Source organism: Bubalus kerabau, chromosome 15 (assembly GCF_029407905.1).
Source record: "Bubalus kerabau isolate K-KA32 ecotype Philippines breed swamp buffalo chromosome 15, PCC_UOA_SB_1v2, whole genome shotgun sequence".
In the NCBI taxonomy this organism is placed as follows: domain Eukaryota; kingdom Metazoa; phylum Chordata; class Mammalia; order Artiodactyla; family Bovidae; genus Bubalus; species Bubalus kerabau.
In genome coordinates this window covers 28,089,751-28,111,285 of record NC_073638.1, presented here as the reverse complement: position 1 = coordinate 28,111,285, position 21,535 = coordinate 28,089,751, and the positions used below count along the sequence as shown (strand labels likewise).

Genomic DNA, 21,535 nt, shown 5'->3' with positions numbered 1-21,535 from the left:
CAGGCTCCTCTGTCCATGGGATTTCCCAGGCAAGAATAGTGAAGTGGGCTGCCATGCCCTTCCCCAGGGGATCTTCCCAACCCAGGGATCAAATTCGGGTCTCCTGCATTGCAGGCAGACTCTCTACTGACTGAGCCTCTAGGGAAGCATTTACTATACCAAAGTATCATGTGACAGCCTATTTATTTTGCTCTGTAGGTTGGCAATTCCACCTGAATAGTCATATCGAACAATTTTTTTTTCTGTTATTTAATGTATGCCTGCTTGTGTATAACCTGTTAGTGGCTCAGAAAAGAAGAGATCATATACACAGTATAGGAGAAAGGCCTGTGGGATCTGGGTTCTGATTCCAGGTCCACCTTTTGATCTTCCTGGCTTTGGGCAAGTGACTTCACATCTTTAGGTTCCTTTCCTCACCTGTGCTAGAGGTTCATTCCCAGCCCACTAGGCTCACAAAATCATTGTGCTTAACCCAGGAAATGATCATGGAAAAGGGAAGACAATTCAGAAAGGGCAAAAGAGCAATACAACTCACCTTAGCTCGGTGCCATACCTCTGGCTTCTAAATCCCCAGACCTAGAGTCGGAATCAATCTCCTTGAAGTCTGGAATAGCCTTGAGTTCTGTTAAGTCACCCACAGACATTCCTACTGGGCAAACCTATCCCTTCATGCTGTTAGGGGTCTATGTAGTAGGCCCCTAAGAGTCATGTCAGGACAGTGTCTGAAACAGACCACAGGCCACAGAGAAGAGCAGTTAAACCCTGAGTTTTAGCATCTGACCAAGCCAGCTGTGACTCTGGGCATAATCACTGTGACCTCTCTGGGTTTTCCTGGGCTCTGTATCTCATGTTCCTGCTGTACAAAAATGAGAGTCATGAGAGCACCTTACCTGTTATGTTTTATATCAAAAGCAAGTCAGATGGCATGTGTAACGCAACCAGTATGGTACCTGGCACCCAGTAGGCCATCAGAGAGTCAGCCACCAGTTTTGGTTTTAATGGGAGACCCTCCAGGGTACGTGTAGGAAAGGCTGATGAGAACAGTGCCCAGAGTGCGGTCTGCATCTCCCTGGAGGCTCCGCCTTTAAGAGTCATAGTTTCTTTATCACTTGCCGAACCCATGTTCAGCTCAGCACAAGACGGGGAAGCCCCGGCCATCGATCGATGCTCAGGGAGCTCCAGGCGCTGGAATCCCCGCCCTGGGGAGCTGCTTCCCTCACACTATCAAAAAGCACTTTGTCCTTAATAAAACCAGGCAATCAATCTACATCCCTCAGCCAGGGAGAGGAGAACACTGCTAATTCTGTCTGCGTGAGGCGAGAGGAATAGTAGGCACTTCGTGGAACTAGCCTGGCTGTTTGATCCTTATCTCCCCACTGTCAGCAGGAAAAAAAGAGCTCAAACTCTCAGCCTTTTTTTTTTTTTTTTTTTGGTTTTTGCTCTTTTCCTCTAAGTTAAAGGATTACACTCAGCAAGCGTGGCTGTATCTTTGGGCCCATGGTTCCTCTGTGTCAATGAGGCAGACGTGGGTGATGGGGAATGCGGTGATCAGGAGGTGGGCGGTGTGTGAGGAGAACCAGTTCACATCAGGCTGTCCCTGACGTCCTGGGGGTCCTGGGCGAGTCACCTCCCCCCGCCCCCCAGACCTGCATTTTTCTGGGCCGTCAGTCCTCACTTCACAGCCCAGGCAGGAGCTACGAAAGCATGTTTTGTAAATCCAGGGCAGCCTCGTGAGCACGTGCAGCAGCAGATCACACGCTCAGCCACCCACATTCACAGGAGTGTCCACCCCTGGCCCCTCTTCCCAAGGGAAGACGGCAGCTCCGCACTCCTTGTCACTTGTGGGCAGAACTGGCCCTTGATCCTCCCGCCCCCCCACCTTGTCCTGTTTCAGCCGCTTTGTCACTTGGCTCCGCCTCCTTCCATAGTAAAGCACACTCGCAGGGCTCTCCCTAGGTCTGCGTCTGCACCATCCCACAAACTCCTCCGGGTTTTTCCCACTCACTGCACCTCCCTCATCTGCCACCTGTGACACAGTCTCTCTGCCCTGCTCATCCAGCCCTCTGCCCTCTCCTCCTCCAACCTCCCCACAGGCTGCTGTCCAGCTGTGCCCCCACGCCCTCTGCACACCCGGGGTCCCCCAAACCATCACCCACAGGTGCTGCCTCGGATGGCCCTTTCTTCACACCCTTTCTCCATCACAATGCCTCCTCCTGTTTCCACCCTGCTCTCCCCAGTGACCCGCCAGCAACACTAAAGGCCCCCACACCACCCCAAAAGCCAGCAGGAGAGGGGGAAGCAGGAGCTGGGGCATTTGAGGTCCAACGGCAATCAGTGTGGAGGCTGAGTGTGGCCGGGGCCTCTGCTGAGGGTTGGAGGTCTGACTGCTTTTCAGTGGTGGCCTGAATCATTCACACAGCACCTGGCTGCCAGAAGAGGCTCCTGTGACCATGGGGCACTGCCGGGGGCGGGAGGGGGACGGGGAAGGGGCCAGGGGCTCCCAACCTTCTTTGGGAACTTCCGCTGTGCCTCCTGCTGCTTTTCTGCGGGCACATTGCTCCAGGCAACCTACGCTCAGCTCCTCCCCCAGAACATCCTTCCCCCCAACCCCCACCTCCACCTCCCCTGCCCTCTTCCTCCTCCATTGTCCCTCAACCTCTCCCACCTCCCCACAGGACACAGGTAGATAGGGAAAAACCCACAGGATCCGAGTGCGTGGGTCACACAAGGGATTGCCAGGGCAAAGCCCTTCCTGGTCATCCCTCAGTCCATCTCAGACAGCCTGCACCAACGCTCCCCCCCCCTCACCTGCAGGCCAGCTACGGAAAAACCTGCCATTTGCAAAGTCAACGGCATGGCTTTCCTTGATGCGTCTAACACTCTCAGGAAAATGTTGCCCCTATACGGCTCCACATTGTCAGACCTCACACTCATGTGACCTGTCAGAGGGCAAACTGAACTTCATCCCCACATTAGCCAAGTAGAAGTAAGAACGTAATATAACAAAGAGACATACATCATAAAAAGCATTCACGGGTCAAACTGGACATTTGTGGTTGACCTCTGTTGGAAAGTGTCCTCACCATTGACCCCGATGGTTTCCAATGATAACAGAGGCTCTCTGGGCCCTCACTAAATAATCCATAAAACTCTGTGGATTAGAGCACATACTTTAGAACCAGACAAACTGGGGTTCAAACCTCAACTCTGCCACTTGATAGCTGTGGGATCTTGGACAAGAAATGGCCTCTGTAAGCCCCAGTTTCCTCCTTGGTAAGTTTGAAGCTATAATGACATTTACTCATTGGTGAAATTCAAGTGAGACACGCACTTACATCATTAACACAGTACCTGGCTCAAAACTCACAGCCGATAATCAGTAGCAATCATTAGTTTTAGGTGCTGAAAATCTAGTGATGGATAAAATGGAGTTGCTATCCTCAGGGAATTTAGTATCTTGAAGAGGACATAGACCCAAAATAGCTATGGTACATGAAGCAAAAGGAAAGTGTGAAAGTGTTAGTCACTCAGTCATGTCTGATTCTCTGTGACCCCTTGGACTGTAGTCCACCAGGCTCCTTTGTCCATGGAATTCTCCAGGCAAGATCACTGTAGTGGGTACCCATTCCCTTCACCAGGAGGTCTTCCCAACCAAGATCGAACCCAGGTCTCCAGCATTGCAGGCAGATTCTTTACCATCTGAGCCACCAGGAAAGCCCATAAGTGCCTTAAAAAGCTACAAACAAGGGGATACAAAGAGAATCAGGATCAATTTTAATTTGGGTAGCCATCAAGGGAATATTAAGAGAAGTTCCACCAAAGGAGTAGTTGCTAAGTAGGACTTGAAGGATGAGAAGGATGCCGCCAAGAACCAATGGAAGCAAAGGTCATTCCATTCCAGGATGAGGACAAAGTATTGCAAGAGTGTGGAGGCAGGCAAGTCCATGCATTCCAGGTGGAACTTAGGGTTTCTGGTGGAGAGTGAAGGGAGGATACTGCTACTGCTACTGCTAAGTCGCTTCATTCGTGTCTGACTCTGTGCGACCCCATAAATGGCAGCCCACTAGGCTCCCCCGTCCCTGGGATTCTCCAGGCAAGAACACTGGAGTGGGTTGCCATTTCCTTCTCCAATGCATGAAAGTGAAAAGTGAAAGTGAAGTCGCTCAGTCGTGTCCGACTCTTAGCGACCCCATGGACTGCAGCCTACCAGGTTCCTCCGTCCATGGGATTTTCCAGGCAAGAGTACTGGAGTGGGGTGCCATTGCCTTCTCCATAGGCAGGGAGAATACACATGAGGTGCTTGTGGGTTTTGGAAGCAAAATGCTTTCTTTCTATGCAGTGTTGACTCTTGATATCAGGCACCAAATAAGAGTTGCAGGAGCCCAGGAGTCTAGTGCAGGTTGGGATTCCAGAGCTGGTTCTTGGGGAATTTCTTTCCTCAAGGCCCGAAATTTCTGAGAGTTTGTTGGAGGGAGCAAAAGGCTTTCCTAGTCCCTGGACACGCTTGTGGGCAACCATCCAGGCCCAGCTGGTCCCCAGTCCTCCCTGACCCCCGGAATGTGGGTGCTGCTGAGGCCGCGCGTACCTGCACGCGCAGCCCAGCCTCAGCGCTGCCACAGCGCAGCATTTGACAGTTTACAAAGCCCACGCCCAGCCTGCGGTGCTGGCGCACAGTAGTTCCTTCTCGGGGAAGGAAAGATCCTGGATCAAGGTGACTGAGTGGTAGAATCCCAGCTGAGACAGGTGCTTGCCTCCGTGGACTCACGTTTTGATAGAGAGAGCACAGACCAAGAGATGGAAGACTGGCTGCTGGTCCCGGCTCTGTGACTCACTGGCTCTATCCACGAGCCATCCTTTCCCTTCTCTGGGCGTCAGTTTCCTCATCTGTACAGTGAGGCCTGCACTAGAATTTAGTGCATAGCTGATCCCAGGGTCCCCATCAGCTCAGACAGTCTATGATTCTAGCTATGTGCGTGGTCCTTTCAGGGCACCAGACCACCTCCCAGACCTTGGTTGGAAAATAAATGTAATTAACAGATGAAAACACTGCATCCACGGGGCTACCTTTTATCTCCCTGTTAAAATGTAAAATGAAACAAGAAAGATAATGACCAAAAGGAGGAGGAGGCAGTCCCTCCTCCATCTGACAGTGGGGCAAAAGTAAAGCATCTTCAGAGAGAATGCTTCACCAAGAGTCAGGTACAAAGAAATGCCGCTTAGTCTGAGGTGCAAGAGCCAGCTGTGTTCTGATGCCACCGCTGCATGGGACTCAGTCGTCCCTTTGTGCCACAGGTTACCTGACTAGACAGGCTCTGTTTCACCCCCAGACTCCCCTCCACTCTGTGAAGGCTCCAGTGATGGGCCCAAGGCAAAGCCCACGGCCAATTAAACCTATCAGGGCTCTCTGTTTGGTCTGGGTTTTGATTTGTTTGTTTAGCAAAATGTCAGACCAATTAAAGCCAGATCCAAGAGCCCTCCAGAGCTCACAGGCAGCTGCAGAACCACAGAATTCAGGAGGGAGGACAGGAGAAGCCAAGTGGGGAGTAGGGGGAGTGGAGGGAGTGGGGCTGGCCCTGGTGGAAGGAAGTCCCGGGCCTGGGTAGACCAGGTCACCTACCAGCAGTTGACCATTGGTGCAGAGGCTGGGATGCAAAACCTTGGAAAGACAATTGTGTATCCGATGACCTGAGATGGTCCTAATTGCACACTTGCTCAAAGGAAACTCCTTCTGTTGGGCAGAAGCAGCCCCTCCCTTGGACCTGGTGGTCAGGGCTCCTGCTCTAGAGCTTCTTCTGCCCTCCTCAGCCCCCACCCTTCCCACGGGGCAAGGAACCTATAACCAAAGGACACGGCTGCCCAGAACCCACTCCTCCCTTTCTCGACCATGCTCCAGGCACCCAGGCTGGAGACATCCCGTCACCAGGCCAGGCTCCCTCCTGCGGCCCCCACTGAACTCTGGCCAGGAGGTCCCAGCCGGAGCCCACGCAGCCTGTGCAGGACCCTGGGAGGCCAAGATGAGTAGCTGTAGCTTAGCAGACAGAAGATCCTGACCAGGGAGACAAGAGTCCCGATTTCCTGCCCCCATGTGCCCCCACTGCTTCCGGATAAACCAGGGTCAGTCCCTCTCTCTCCCTGAGGCTCAGATTGCTCCTCTGTTCAGAGAAGGCATGACCTTTTTCTGCCTTTGCCTCAGCCCCTGAGGCATTAACAGAGCTCAACGAGTGAGTGGTACTTGCTGTGCCAGGGGAGACCTGGTGGGGCGTGTGAGCACAGGTCCAGAACCTACCTTGCAGAAGCCCTTGGTGTTTCAGGGCAGCAGTCACCAACTTTTTTGGCCCCAGGGACCGCTTTCGTGGAAGACAGTTTTTCCATGGACTGGGGCGGGGGGTGGTTCCAGAATGAGTCAAGCATATAACATTTATTGTACACGTTATTTCCGTCATTATTACATCAGCTCCACCTCAGGTCAGCTGGTCTTAGATCCCAGGGGCTGCATGCTCTGTCGTGTCCTACAACCCTTGCAGCCCCGTGGACTGTAGCCCCCAGTCCTCAGGACACCATCAGGCTCCCGTCTGGGCCTCTCAGGTCGACGGAGACTTGAGACCTGCAAAGTCAAGATTCTGAGAAAACTTGCTCCTGCTCGTGTGATTCACACCCAGGCCTGCCACTCCCACGGGCAGCAGGTGCCCACCCTAGGCCCAGGTGCTGTCCACAGCGCTGAGGGTGTGCAGGGATGAGCTCCCCGCAGAGCAAGGGCAGTGAAGCCCACAACCTCCCACCTCAGGCAGCCCCTCCAGCTCCACGGGGACTGGCTGTGACTGTCCTCTTGGAAACTTGGTGTGGGGAATTTCTGTCACACACTGGAACCTTGTATTTGCTCCCTAGAGCCACTGTAACAGAGTTCCACAAACCAGGTAGCTTAAAAGAACAGAATTATATTCTCCCACAGTTCTGGAAGCCTCGAAATTCCAGGTGCCAGCAGGGCTGTGCTGTCTCTGCAGGCTCTAAGGGAACCTGTTTTTTTTGCCTCTGCCGGTGGTTGCCAGCCATCCTTGGCATCCCTCCCTCGGATTGGAGTCTCTGCCTGCATCTCCCTGGGTGTCTTCACACCAGCTTCCCTCTGTGTGTGTCTCCCCTCTCCTTCTTATAAGGACACCAGTCATAGTGGACTAAGGGCCCTTCCTACTCCAGGAAGACATCTCTTTAAAAATTATCTATTTATGTGTATTTACTTGGCTGCACGGGGTCTTAGCTGCGGCACGCAGGGTCTTCCATCTTTGTTGTGGCACACGGGATCTTTAGTTGCAGCATGTGGGATCTAGTTCCCTGACCAGGGATCGAACCTGGGGCCCCCTGCAGTGTGGGAGCCTGGACTCTTAGCCACTGGACCACCAGGAAAGTCCCCAGACATTACTAATAGTTGATATCTACAAAGATCCTATTTCCAAATAAGACCATGTTCACAGGTACCAAAATCTAGGACTTGAGATATCTCTGGGGGGAACACGAGTCAAACCACAAGAATCCCCAGGCCCAGTGGTTTAGTGTTCACAGCTGCATGCTTCCCAGAACTTTGGGAGCAGAAGTGCCCTCCTTTTCAGGATGCCACCACTGCCCTTGTCTGAATACACCCAGCCTCCTCACCAAAACTCTTTCTTGGTCAAGAGCTGACGAGCCCAGCCTCCCCTGTGCATTAGCCCTAGAGCAGGGGTCAGCAAATGGCCGATGGCCATATCTGGCCAGCTACCCCTTTTGCAGGAGCATGGCCACGCCCATCCTTCATACCCTATTACCTGTGGCTGCTTTCAGAGCTACAGCCACTGAATTGAGTCACTGAAACACAGAACTGTGGCCTGCAAAGCTTAGCATATGTGTATGTACTGTGCGTCTTTTGCAGGAAAGTTTAGGGCATTTGCAGCGATGACCCTGAAATACTACCTTCCGAGAAATTAAAGATGGGCAATGTCTCCTTTTGCCTCTGAAAGGATTCTGATGTTCAGGCTCATTTCAGACTTGAGTGTTTTCTCATCTCTAAGGTGGGGATAAAAGTACTACCCACCCCCTTGGGTTGGAGCGGGTGGATTTAATGAAATAATTCAAATAGAGCATTAACCAGGGTGCATGGCACATAATGAACATTCAATAAACATCAGCTATTTTCATTATTGCTATCATTTTCCTGTTATTCTGGGGAGTGTAGAAGACCAGAGGCGAGGGAAAACCAGGTCTCACCTTCATGTGAGAGAACTGGCCCCCACCTCCCAACCCCTGACCCTGCGCTTCTGCTTCTCGGCAAGCAGCCAAGAGAGGGACTGACTGATCCATTTTCAGGCTGGAGAAAGCGAGGCCTGGTGAGTTTGAAGGCCTCGGCCGGCCCACCGGGCAGCAGAAACAGGGCTGCAGTCCAAATGTCAAAGGCTCCACGGTTCTCCATGACCTGCACCCCACCCCCTTCAGCACACGCTGTTTGTCAGTTCTGTGCCCCGTGCACACAGGCAGTGGATGGCTAGGGTCCCCCCGGCACCTCCCCACCAGCTCTTGGAGCCAAGGCTGATTGCTTCCATGCAATTTGAATTAATCTCATGCTTCAGGTGGAGCTTGGCTAATCAGGGGAGACAAGAAGCCGAAGTGGGTGCAATCAAATTAACAGCGCTAGGCCCTGGCTCTTTAAGAAGGAAAAAACAAAGCAGGCACCAGAAGGCACCTCCCCCTACCCCAACCAGCCCTTCCCTGGGGAAGCCTGGCACGGCTGCCAGGGCTGAGCGCAGAGCTTTTCCCGCCCTACCCCACCCTGGGCCAACCACCCCACGCGCCAACAATGCCCCTTTGTGGCAGCTTATCTCACACCGCCAAACAGCCTGTGGTTCTTGTCGGGATCTTGTTAACAAGGAGCAGAGACACAAGCTTTTGCGGGGAGGGGGGAAGTGGGCTGAGTTGGGGGGAAGGAGGGGCCCACTCACCTCAAATGGGTAAATGGGTGCCTGTAATCCTTTCAGAAACAAAAGGAGATGTGAGCCTCCCAGCTGGGCAGCTCCCTTCTCCCCTGGGGAGGAGGGCCTGCAGAACTCTCTTGAGCCTTCAGGGCATGTGCTGTCCCCTGGAGAAGAAGGAGTCCATCCAGAAAAGCATTTTAACATGCCAGAGAGTGCATCCTTTTTAGCAAAAAAAAAAAAAGAAAAAAACTACGGGACTCCTGGAGAGATTTCGGTTAGACTCTCAGAAGGACTTCCTGAGACAGTCAAGTCGGGTCCTTGGGGTCGGCGAAGAATACCGTGACTTTGCTGCTCTTCCAACCTTACTGGCCTTGAGGTCATCCTCCCTGAGGAGAGGAAGGACCAGAGGGGCATCCACTTGAATGGGAAGGGGAGAACCATCCAGCCCTGTGGTTCTTCCCTCAGACCTTGTGAGGAGGAGCTCCTGAAGCCCCTCTCCCGGGCCATCCACCCGGAAAAACAGAACAGCCTAACCCCTGGGTGTCCCGGCTCCCAGACCCTTCTGCTTCACCCCCAGTGTGGCTGCACTTCTCTTCAGGGACGCGGGGGTCTTTGCACACCCCTTCTGCTCCCCCACCTCCTGCCCTTCTTCGACCAGCGTCACATCAGCGGTAAAATCACAGGTGCCCTGAATCCTGGCTCTGCCGCTCTCTAGCTGTGTGACCTTGGGCAATTTACTTCTCTAAGCCTCAGTTTGCCCATCTGTAAGTGAAAGTGTTAGTCGCTCAGCCGTGTCCAACTCTTTGAGACCCCCGCCAGGCTCTTCTGTCCATGGAGTTCTCCAAGCAAGAATACTGAAGGGCATTGCCATTCCCTTCTCCAGGGGATCTTCCCAACCCAGTGATGGAGTCGGGGTCTCCTGCATTGTGAGCAGATTCTTTACCATCTGAGTAAAGTGGGAGTAAAAACAGGGTTGTTGTTGTGAGGATTAAATGAGTTAATGCATTTGAAGGAATGCAGAATAGTGTCTAGCAAATAGTAAGCCCTCAATAACGTAAACTTCTAGGAATATCCTGTACTGGTGCCCCAAGCTTCCTTTGTTTTTTGTTTTTTCTTTTTAATATGTATTTATTTTATTCATTATTAAATACATATTTATTTTATTTATTATTGGCTGCACCGGGTCTTAGTTGCACCATGCGGGATCTAATTCCCCCACCAGGGATCAAACCCGGGCCCCCTGCATTGGGAGTGTGGAGTCTTAGCCACTGGACCGCCAAGGAAGTCCCCCAAGCTTCCTTTTGAAGCATAGCATTCCACACTTCTTCCCCACTTTATCAGGCCTCTCCCAACAGCTGGTGGCATTCATGTCCTTTTTCTTCCACATCCTCCTTCCCACACGCACTGCTCTTCTCCTCTGGGTATTGGGAACTGAATCTTCCCTCCCTGGTGATTCGGGGACTGTCAGAAACACCAGCTGAGCTCCAATCATCAGCGGAAGAGAGGGAGGGGCACAGAGACAGAGAAGGCCAACTCATCGCCTCCCTAACTCCTGTCCCCAGGCCCGGCCAGCCCTGGCCTGGCCCCCTGGCCCCCTGGCCCAGCCCTCCTCCAGTTCTCAGCTTCCTGCTCTCCCTTTAGAATTCCTCCCTGTCATGTCACTCCCACCCAGCTTCCCACTTCTGGGACAAAGCCCAGGATGGGAGAACAGCCCACCAGGGCAGAAGGAGAAAAGTCTGGATGAAACCAGAGGAAGGGATGCTGGTGAGCTGTCAGGGGACTTGGGGCGTCTTCTTGGCACTCCCCAGCTGTGTGACTATTTAGACAAACCACGTAGCGTCTCTGAGCTTCCATTGCCTCACTGGTACTCTTGGCGCTAAAAGCCCCCAGGCCACCTTCTTAACAGGTACGTCCTGATAAAGGATGTTCCCATGCTCTTAAACTGCAAAGATCAGCCCAACCCAGCTTATGCATGGGGCCCCAGAGAAGGGGGAAGCTGGAGGGGCCAGGGAGAGTCCAAGTAGGTGCAGAGTTTATAATCCTCATAGCAGGGTCCAGGGGCCCTAGGTCTCCATCCCCGAGCCTGAGGGGCTGGTCAGAAAGTCTGTGGATGCTGGGGTGACAGGAAGCAGAGCTGTCTCCTGGTGTTTTAAAAATCTATCAGCCTCTCACATCAAATTAAAATGTAAATAGCAGCTGGTCTGGGCAGGACCTGGGGGTGACAGGAGCCAGCCTGCGAGTAATTTCACAGACGGGAAGCGGTTACATCGGATTCTGACAACTGTCTTGTTTCTGAAATTGATTTCCTCTCCCCTAGCCTTGCTGCCCCAGGAGGGCCCTGGAGCGCGGGGAGGGGGTTGGGTCCGCTGCGGCAGGGGCAGGGCGAGGCAGCCAGTGCCTTTCTCCTTTCTGTGGCTCCTGCCAGTAAAGCCTCATCAGGCCCGGGAGGAGGAAATCTGGGAGTTCTGCAAGGCTCTAAGGCCACAGGAGAGGCGCCCAGAGGCTGGGATCCTGCATCCTTCCCACAAATACATGCTAGGTCCTGAGCAGGGTGCTTGTACCCCAGAGAGTCTCACAATCAGAGATAAGGACACGGCAGTATGACATGCACCATGCCAGGAACGCTTGATGCCCACAGGAGGGGTATCTGCAGTGACATGGGGTGTCAGGGGAGGGCCTTGGGAGTCATCAGGAAGCCCCTTTGGGTTCTACCAGGGTTTGCCCCAGTCTGGCCATGCGCAGTGCTGGAGGTTGGTGCCAGGGTTGTAAAGCTCTAATCAGACTGGCCCAGCTCCCCCCCAGGACCTCCCACAGGACCCCAGGGAAGAACCCACCCTCCCCACCTACAGGGGTTGTGTATTCAGGGGCAGGTCACCCACTTGGTCTCCCTGATGCCCTCAAGCCCGGCCTTTCCCTGTTGCCCAGTCCCCAGAGAATCTCTCACCACACCCTTCTTTGTAAAAAGAAATTAGGTTTCTTTGGCTGTTAATTGAATTACACTGCAGGAAAGCAGAGAAGTTGTATCTCATTAAAGCCTCCTGTGTCCTACTGGGGCTCTGTGTTGCCTCTGTGGCTGCTATTAGCGCTTGTCATGTAGAACTCAGCCCTGTGTGTACAGCTCTCCCCTCCCCCCACTCTCCTGCCCATCTCTCGCTTGGAAAGTGAGGCTGGTAAGTCTTACTTCTCATGGTCATTGGTGGTGGTGGCCAGTGAGCAATGAACCAAGAGGCCAGAGCATCCATCAGATAGCCTGCTCCATCAGGGGTACTGTGGGCATAGGGAGGCCTTGGCGCTTGGTCAAGAAATACATTGGGACCCAGGCTTTGGAGCTGGGGAATAATAACAGTACCTACCCCAGATGACTTAATTCATGTAAAGTACTAGAACAGTGCCAGCACGTAGTACAAGGACGTTCTCAGTAAAAGGCAGCCATAAAAATGTGTGTGTGTGTGTGTGTGTGTGTGTGTAGAGGGAGGGTATGCTTTTGTAATGCAGGGCTGTGGGTAGATACGTGTTAGACAATTACATCAGACTGTTGACATGCAACGGACAACTACATCAGGTTACATGTGTGTCACACAACCTGTGAGTTTGCAGTAAAACCATCGAGTGTAGGCTGTGACGGTGACTGTGTTTGTGACGGTCCGTTGGGGGCGTGTTTTTGACATTGTGTGCAATGCACACATTGCATATATGTGCCCCTCCAGGTGACTACACCTGAACCTCTCTCTCGGGAATTCTCCGGGTCTGCTTTCAACCCAGTAAGTGCTCTGGGGCACAGCCGGGTCTCGGTGCAGTGAGGGTTCAATTGTGTTTACCAGTGTGATTCAGTGGAGCAGAGAGACCTTCCGATCCAGAGCAAGAAGCAAGGGGGAGACCAGGGGACTGGAGAGCAGATGGGGCGGGGCAACTGTTGCCCTGGGCTCCCCTCTGTTAGGGGGCTGCCTCATTAAGTGCAGCAGCCACGAAGGCGGAGGCCCCCAGTGTGTGGCTCAGGAGGGCACCCAGGACCTGGGAGACCTGGACAGGGTCTGGGAGGAGAGCGCAGCAGCAGAGTCCTGTCTGTGGTTGACAGGCAGGCTGCGGAGGACAGGAAGGAAAGAAGAGGCAGGTCCCCTGCTTCTTACCCAGGACAAGGGGCTGCAAACCCCTATAAGCAAGAAGAGCTTGCCCAGCGAGCCGGACTGCCCACCACGTTTCATCTCTCCTGAGACCCGGACATCCACAGGGGCCCAAAGCATGAGCATCTCTCCAGGCCTCGCTGGAATCTTCTCTGTGCTGCCCAGGTTGTCTAGTGTGGGGCGCTCACTGCCTCTGCTGCAGCCCTTTCCCTAAACAGCAAACACCCCTGGAAAACTGTTTCTCAGGCCAAACAAGAGGCCTGCCTTCTCCCTGTGCAAAGAGCTGTTGTTTTCAGCCTCCCTTCAAACTGCATGAAGTCTGTCCATCTTCCTGATCACAGTCCAGCTTGTCAATGTCCTCCGTCAAGTAGAGAGCCCAGAACGAGACATGATGCTTCACAAGCGATCTGGAGCTTGTCATTCTATGTTCTGAAGACCTGAGCACTAGTTTTCATGGCATCAGCTCACCTTCCACCATTAGTATTAGAGCTTCATGTGTTAAGAATCATCTCTACCCTAATATCTCTAATAGTAGAGATTGAAAGTGAAAGTTGCTCAGTCGTTTCTGACTCTTTGTGACCCCATGGACTACACAGCCCATGGGATTCTCCAGGCCAGAATACTGAAGTGGGCAGCCTTTCCCTTCTCCAGGCGATCTTCCCAACCCAGGGATCAAACCCAGGTCTCCCACATTGCAGGCAGATTCTTTACCAGCTGAGCCACAAGGGAAGCCGAAGAATACTGGAGTGGGTAGCCTATCCCTTCTCCAGCAGATCTTCCCAACCCAGGAATCAAACTGGGGTCTCTGGGGACTCTGGTATTGCAGGCAAATTCTTTACCAACTGAGCTATGAGGGAAGCCCTGTATAGTAGAGATTATATCCTACTAATCTACTATACCAATATATATACTAATATACAATATATATACTAATATACTATACTATACTACTACTACTTCTATGCCAAAGCCTTTGACTGTGTGGATCACAATAAACTGTGGAAAATTCTGAAAGAGATGGGAATACCAGACCACCTGACCTGCCTCTTGAGAAATCTGTATGCAAGTCAGGAAGCAACAGTTCGAACTGGACATGGAACAACCGACTGGTTCCAAATAGGAAAAGGAGTACGTCAAGGCTGTATATTGTCACCCTGCTTATTTAACTTATATGCAGAGTACATCATGAGAAACACTGGGCTGGAAGAAGCACAAGCTGGAATCAAGATTGCCTGGAGAAATATCAATAACCTCAGATATGCAGATGACACCACCCTTATGGCAGAAAGTGAAGAGGAACTCAAAAGCCTCTTGATGAAAGTAAAAGTGGAGAGTGAAAAAGTTGTCTTAAAGCTCAACATTCAGAAAACGAAGATCAGGGCATCTGGTCCCATCACTTCATGGGAAATAGATGGGGAAACAGTGGAAACAGTGTCAGACTTTATTTTTGGGGGCTCCAAAATCACTGCAGATGGTGACTGCAGCCATGAAATTAAAAGATGCTTACTCCTTGGAAGGAAAGTTATGACCAACCTAGATAGCATATTAAAAAGCAGAGACATTACTTTGCCAACAAAGGTCCGTCTAGTCAAGGCTATAGTTTTTCCTGTGGTCATGTATGGATGTGAGAGTTGGACTGTGAAGAAGGCTGAGCACTGAAGAATTGATGCTTTTGAACTGTGGTGTTGGAGAAGACTCTTGAGAGTCCCTTGGACTGCAAGGAGATCCAACCAGTCCATTCTGAAGGAGATGAGCCCTGGGATTTCTTTGGAAGGAATGATGCTAAAGCTGAAACTCCAGTACTTTGGCCACCTCATGCGAAGAGTTGACTCATTGGAAAAGAGTCTGATGCTGGGAGGGATTGGGGTCAGGAGGAGAAGGGGATGACAGAGGATGAGATGGCTGGATGGCATCACCGACTCAATGGACGTGAGTCTGAGTGAACTCCGGAAGTTGGTGGTGGACAGGGAGGCCTGGCGTGCTGCGATTCATGGGGTCGAAAAGAGTCAGACATGACTGAGCGACTGAACTGAGCTGAATCTACTATACAGATGAGTAGACTATAATAACTAATACTGTTTATTAGTATGACCAGAGGCAAACTGCTTCCCTGTGCAACCTCAAGTTTCCTCATTTGTAAAAGGAAAGGTCCGTGTTCAGTTCAGTTCAGTTGCTCAGTCATGTCCAACTCTTTGCGACCCAATGGACTGCAGCACGCCAGGCTTCCCTGTCCATCACCAACTCCTGGAGCTTACTCAAACTCATGTCCATCGCGTCAGTGATGCCATCCAACCTTCTCATCCTCTGTCGGCCCCTTCTCCTGCGGCTTTCAGTCTTTCCCAGCATCAGGGTCTTTCCAGTGAGTCAGTTCTTCTCATCAGGTGGCCAAAGTATTGGAGTTTCAACATCCGTCCTTTCAATGAATATTGAAAACTTTAGGATTTCCTTTAGGATTAACAGGTTGGATCTCCTTGCAATCCAAGGGACTCTCAAGAGTCTTCTCCATCACCACAGTTCAAAAGCATCAGTTCTTTGGCACTCAGCTTTCTTTATAGTTCAACTCTAACATCCATACGTTACTACTGGAAAAACCATAGCTTTGACTAGACAGACCTATGTTGGTAAAGTAATGTCTCTGTTTTTTAATATGCTGTCTAGGTTGGTCATAGCTTTTCTTCCAAGGAGCAAGCATCTTTTAATTTCATGGCTGCAGTCACTATCTGCAGTGATTTTGGAGCCCCCCAATATAAAATCTCTCACTGTTTCCATTGTTTCCCCATCTGTTTCCCATGAAGTGATGGGACTGGATGCCATGATCTTAGTTTTCTGAATGTTGAGTTTTAAGCCAACTTTTTCACTCTCCTCTTTCATCAAGAGGCTCTTTAGTTCTTCACTTTCTGCCATAAGTGTGATGTCATCTGCATATCTGAGGTTATTGATATTTCTCTCGGCAACCTTGATTTCAGCTTGTGCTTCATCCAGCCCAGTGTTTCTCATGATGTACTCTGCATATGAGTTAAATAAGCAGGGTGACAATATACAGCCTTGACGTACTCCTTTTCCTATTTGGAACCAGTCTGTTGTTCCATGTCCAGTTCTAACTGTTGCTTCCTGACCTGCATACAGGTTTCTCAAGAGGCAGGTCAGGTGGTCTGGTATTCCCATCTCTTTCAGAATTTTCCAGTTTATTGTGATCCACACAGTCAAAGGCTTTGGCATAGTCAATAAAGCAGAAATAGATGTTTTTCTGGAACTCTCTTGCTTTTTCCATGATCCAGCGGATGTTGGCAATTTGATCTTTGGTTCCTCTGCCTTTTCTAAATCCAGCTTGCAATCTGGAAGTTCACAGTTCACGTATTGCTGAAGCCTGGCTTGAATTTTGAGCATTACTTTACTAGCGTGTGAGATGAGTGCAATTGTGCGGTAGTTTGACCATTCTTTGGCATTGCCTTTCTTTAGGATTGGAATGGAAACTGACCTTTCCCAGTCCTGTGGCCACTGCTGAGTTTTCCAAATTTGCTGGCATATTGAGTGCACCACGTTCACAGCATCATCTTTCAGGATTTGAAATAGCTCAACTGGAATTCCGTCACCTCCACTAGCTTTGTTGCGATGCTTCCTAAGGCCCACTTGACTTCACATTCCAGGATGTCTGGCTCTAGGTGGTTATCTAAAGCATCCATCGTGGTTATCTGGGTCATGAAGATCTTTTTTGTACAGTTCTGTGTATTCTTGCCACCTCTTCTTAATATCTTCTGCTTCTGTTAGGTCCATACCATTTCTGTCCTTTATCGAGCCCATCTTTGCATGAAATGTTCCCTTGGTATCTCTAATTTTCTTGAAGAGATCTCTAGTCTTTCCCATTCTGTTGTTTTCTTCTATTTCTTTGCATTGATCACTGAGGAAGGCTTTCTTATCTCTCCTTGCTATTCTTTGGAACTCTGCATTCAGATGGGTATATCTTTCCTTTCCTCCTTTGCCTTTAGCTCAGTTTCTTCATTTGTAAAAGGAAGGGTCTGTGTAGATCATCTATGTGCTTAGTCACTCAGCCGTGTCCAACTCTGCGACCCCAGGGACTGTAGCCCACCAGGCTCCTCTGTGCATGGGAATTCTCTAGACAAGAATACTGGAGTGGGTTGCCATTCCCTTCTCAAGGGGATCACCCAACCCAGGAATCGAATCCACATCTCCCACATTGCAGGGTCATTCTTTACCATCTGAGCCACCAGGGAAGCCCATGGATCATCTATACCCATGCCTTTCAAGAGAAACAAAATGAAAGCTGGCTATATAATTTAAAATCTTCTAGTTGTCACATGTTCAAAAAAGTAAAAAGAAAGAGTTGAGATTCATTGTGATAGTATATTTTATGTAACCCAGTATATCTAAAATATTAACATGTGATCAACATAAAACTATTAAGGAGCTGTTTCACATTCTTTTTCTTTTCTTCCTGTGTTTTTGAAATCCAGGATACACTTTACATCACAGCACAACCTACTTTGGACCGGCCATGTTTCTAATGGCCAAGAGCCACGTGGCTAGTGGCTGCTATAGTGACCGCTGTCTGGGTTCTGCAATTCTAAGACTTTGTGATTCTGTAAAATACCTGGCAAGTGACATCTTACGGTATGCATGTATTTATCTGATGCCTTTCTCAGAACAGGAGAGGGACATGAGACCCTTAGGGTGGGAACAGTATCCAGGTTTCTTGAGGAGTTGCTACATGGCAAGCACTTCATATATGCAGACCCTGATTGCCCCCATAACAGCTCTGCGGGATTAACACCCATGTCTTCACATCACAGATGGTGAGTCTGAGGCTTGGAGAACTCAAGTTGCCTGCATTTAAGACCTCATAGCTGGGTAGAAATACATGCACTTGGCCCCCAGGCTCTTCAAGCTGGGGGAGCCCACAGAAGCAGTCTCTTCTTCTTGACAGATGGGCTCCCCTGAACCTGCCCTGAGCTGTGGGGCTATGAGAACACTGGGTCTGCTGTGTGCTGCTCTTTGCGCTAACAATGGTGAAGAGAGCCCACCCCTGACCCCAGGTGCGGTTAATGCTCAGGGCTGAAGGACCAGTTAGGCTCTTGAGGTCTTGTTGTCTCTGATTGTCTCTATGTCTGTCTCTTTTAACAAGCCTGCATGGGAAGACTCTGTGAGGCAGGACTGGCGTGTACGGATGCACAGGCTGTGCACTGCTCAAAGGTGCATAGCCTAAGGGGCGGGTGGAGTCTGGAGCCCAGTTCCTACTCTACTGGCCAAGCTGTGGCTCCCGGCACCGGGGGCAGCCAGCCAGAGGAATGCCTTTGTAATTCACACACAGGCCCGGGACAGGCGGGTGCAGCCCTACCTGGAGAGCAAAACAGGGATGAACTGCCAGCTTCTCACCCTGGTACAGAGCCTTGAAGTCCTCCTACCAAAGAAAGACTCATCCTTTCCCCTTCTGCCTTGGGCCTCTGGCCTATGCTGGGGCTTGACCCTGCCCCCACCCCCCTACACACACACACACACACACACACACACACACACACACACACACCGCTTGTCATGAACACCCCCTGGCCTCCTCTTCAGCTTCACACACACACACACACACACACACACACCCCTTGTCATGAACACCCCCTGGCCTCCTCTTCAGCTTCACACACACACACACACACACACACACACACCCCTTGTCATGAACACCCCCTGGCCTCCTCTTCAGCTTCAGCAGCAGCTTCTTGATAGCAGGGACTCCTCTTGCCTAGGGGCTAGGCCCTCTTGCCTAAGGGGCTGAGCCTCTCAGGGCTCAGGCCTCCCAGGGGTGCTAGGTCACAGGCTCTGACCATTCACGTCTGAGAAGCAGAAACAGCCCTAAGGCCCCTCCCCACCCCCACATCTCGGCATTTCAGTCCTTCAGGAAAAATGGAGGCTTCTGCAATGCAAGGCCCGACTTGTTGATGTAAAATCTTACTCTATATTCCACCCAGGTTTATACGAGTGAATTATGCAAATCTTTGATGGAGAAATATTCCTCCGCACATCCTTGAGAGTGTAAAACCTTAGTCAATAATTCATACTCGCATGTCTCTGACTGCAGGCTTTTTCTTCATTATAACTTGCACCTCGTTATTTGTCTTCCGAGTGTTATTGTATATCTTGGTGTAATGCCGTGCATTATAAAATTTATCTGCTTCATTATTTGATGAGCCAGGGCTGAGGATTGTGCTAAGATGTTGGTGTAGGGGCCGGGGGACCAGGACTGCCTTCAGGATCCAGCCCCATGTGAGAGAAGGTAGAGGAGGCGGCTGGCTGCATGGTGACTTCAGGGGACACCAGAAAGCACCCTTCACCCCCCACACTGGTTCCAGATGTCCCCTCATGCACTGACTGGCATCCCAGGTCACACCATTACAGCGCTTTGCCTTCATACCTTTCTCCAAAGGCTTATTTGTCCTTAGAAGTCAGATGACCCTGAGAGTATGCTGGGAAGAATGTTGTCTGAGTAGGTGTTTAAAACTGGAGAGAAAGGAATTCCCTGATGGTCCAGTGGTTAGGACTCTGAGCTTCCACTGCAGGGGTCCTGGGTTCCATCCCTGGTCAGAGAACTAAGATCCTGCATGCCCAGCCAAAAAAAAACTGGAGGGCAGAGAATTCCTGAGGATGCTAGGAGGGAAAGGAAAGGGCAGCCACTGAAGTGGATGAGGGGTGCAGTACCCAGAGGGGAGTCCACAGGATGGGGAGCATAAAGAGAGAGAAGACAGTTTCCTCTTGTGCCATAACCCAAGCCGGCCAGTAAGGAGAGGATGCTCAGTGTGAGCAGAGGTCCTCCCCTAATGGCAGGGGTGGAGAATGCAGTCAACCGCAGCGCCCCCTAATGTGTCTACTCTAGCATGGCTCATGGGTCCTCCTAGGAAGAGAGTCCTGGGGACCTGTACTCTAAGAGGCAAGGTCTCCTGGGAAGTGGGTGAGGAAATGGCAAGGACAAGGACGGTCCTCCAGCTGTATTGGATCTCTTACCTCTCTGGGAACTGCCCTGCACATTGCTGCCTCTGGGCCTTTGTTCCAGCAGTTTCCACTCCCAAGGGTTCCGTTGCCTCTGCTCTCCCCATTTGTATCACTCCACGTCAGATGGTGAGCAGTTCTAGCACAGTGCTTAGCAGTCTTTCCTGGAACTGCTGTTGTGCTGTCTGTTCTCACCACTGCAGCGAAGCTCCCAGAGGTCAGGTTTGTCCTGCTCACTCATAGCTCCAAAACCCAGTGTGGCCCTGGCGCCTAGGAGGAGCACCATCATTCTTTGTTGAATGGCTGGGTGATGCCCTTGCAGATGTTCCTTCTCCAAAATCAATTTCTCCTAATACCTCCCTGAAAAACTCAGATTTTCTTCATGTTCATGTTGCTGAAGCAGGTCTCTACCTCCCCCTCCCCTTACCTCCTCCTCCCAGGAGACAAGGACCCTGGGGCCGAGACCATCTTTCCCTCAGCCCCACCTTCCTCCTGCTGCTGGCTGTGGTGCTCAGGCCCAGAGGGGGTCAAGAATGAGAGGCCTCTGCTCACGGCAGTGGGAGGCTCTCCTGATGGCCAGCCAGGGCCTCGGTTGTTTCATGACTGTTTTTTTCAGGTCAGTGGTGAGGGGTGGAGTGGGGGAACCTATTAATGCACTTGTAGGAGTTAATTATGATGCTGCTGGCCAGAGTTTTCCGTTGCATTTTGTTGGGAAGAACTGGCGAGTTTCTCAGCTGCCTGGGAGGGCCCTGCTGTCTAGAAGCAGGGGCTCAACCAGCTGACCTCTGTGAGCCATGGACACAAGGCAGAGACCTCAGGCGTGTCATCTGGGTCCACAGGCCTCCCTGTTGAAGGTGCATGGATCCAGTTCAAGGGACTCATGAATTGGGGCTGGGGTAAAACGGTATCTTTTTTTTTTTTTTGCTAACTTCTAACTGAAATTTTGTACTTCCATTGTGAACCATAAGCAACAAACCACAGTGGTAGCAGCACCTGTGACTGATCAATAGGTATTTTTGCATCACAGCTGAGGCAGTATCTGAAAATATCATTTATACTCATCACTATTATGAAATTGTTCTAATATAACTCAGCACTAGATCTTATTTCATAGAGAATAGTGAAGAATATATATTATGTGATGAACTATATCAAAAGTTTGCTTTCGAATGTTATTTGTATAACCATACTTTGGTATATCTGGTTTCCTTTGTCATTTTATGTATGATATGCATTTCAAAGGAGTCAAAGGATTCTGTTTATTGCCTTAAAGTGAATGAATGAATAGATAGACTGATTCTGAAAAGGGGTCCATGGACTATCAGAACCCCTGATAAAGGCAGAGGCTGCCCAGGTCATGGGTGTGTGGGGAAAAGGGGACAGGCAGTGAGGTTTTCTGTACCCACCTCCAACCATTATTAGACCCTCTCCCTAAGGGCAGATGGGGCTTCTCTAGTGGCTCAGTGGTAAAGAATCCAGCTGCCAATG

At 50.9% G+C, this 21,535-nt stretch overlaps 1 protein-coding gene across 1 annotated transcript in view; it reads left to right on the top strand.

Moving 5' to 3' along the window:
- Positions 1 to 21,535, top strand: part of DSCAML1 (DS cell adhesion molecule like 1) — a 369,146-nt gene that overhangs the window by 296,321 nt on the left and 51,290 nt on the right. The gene's annotated exons all lie outside the window — the stretch shown is intronic.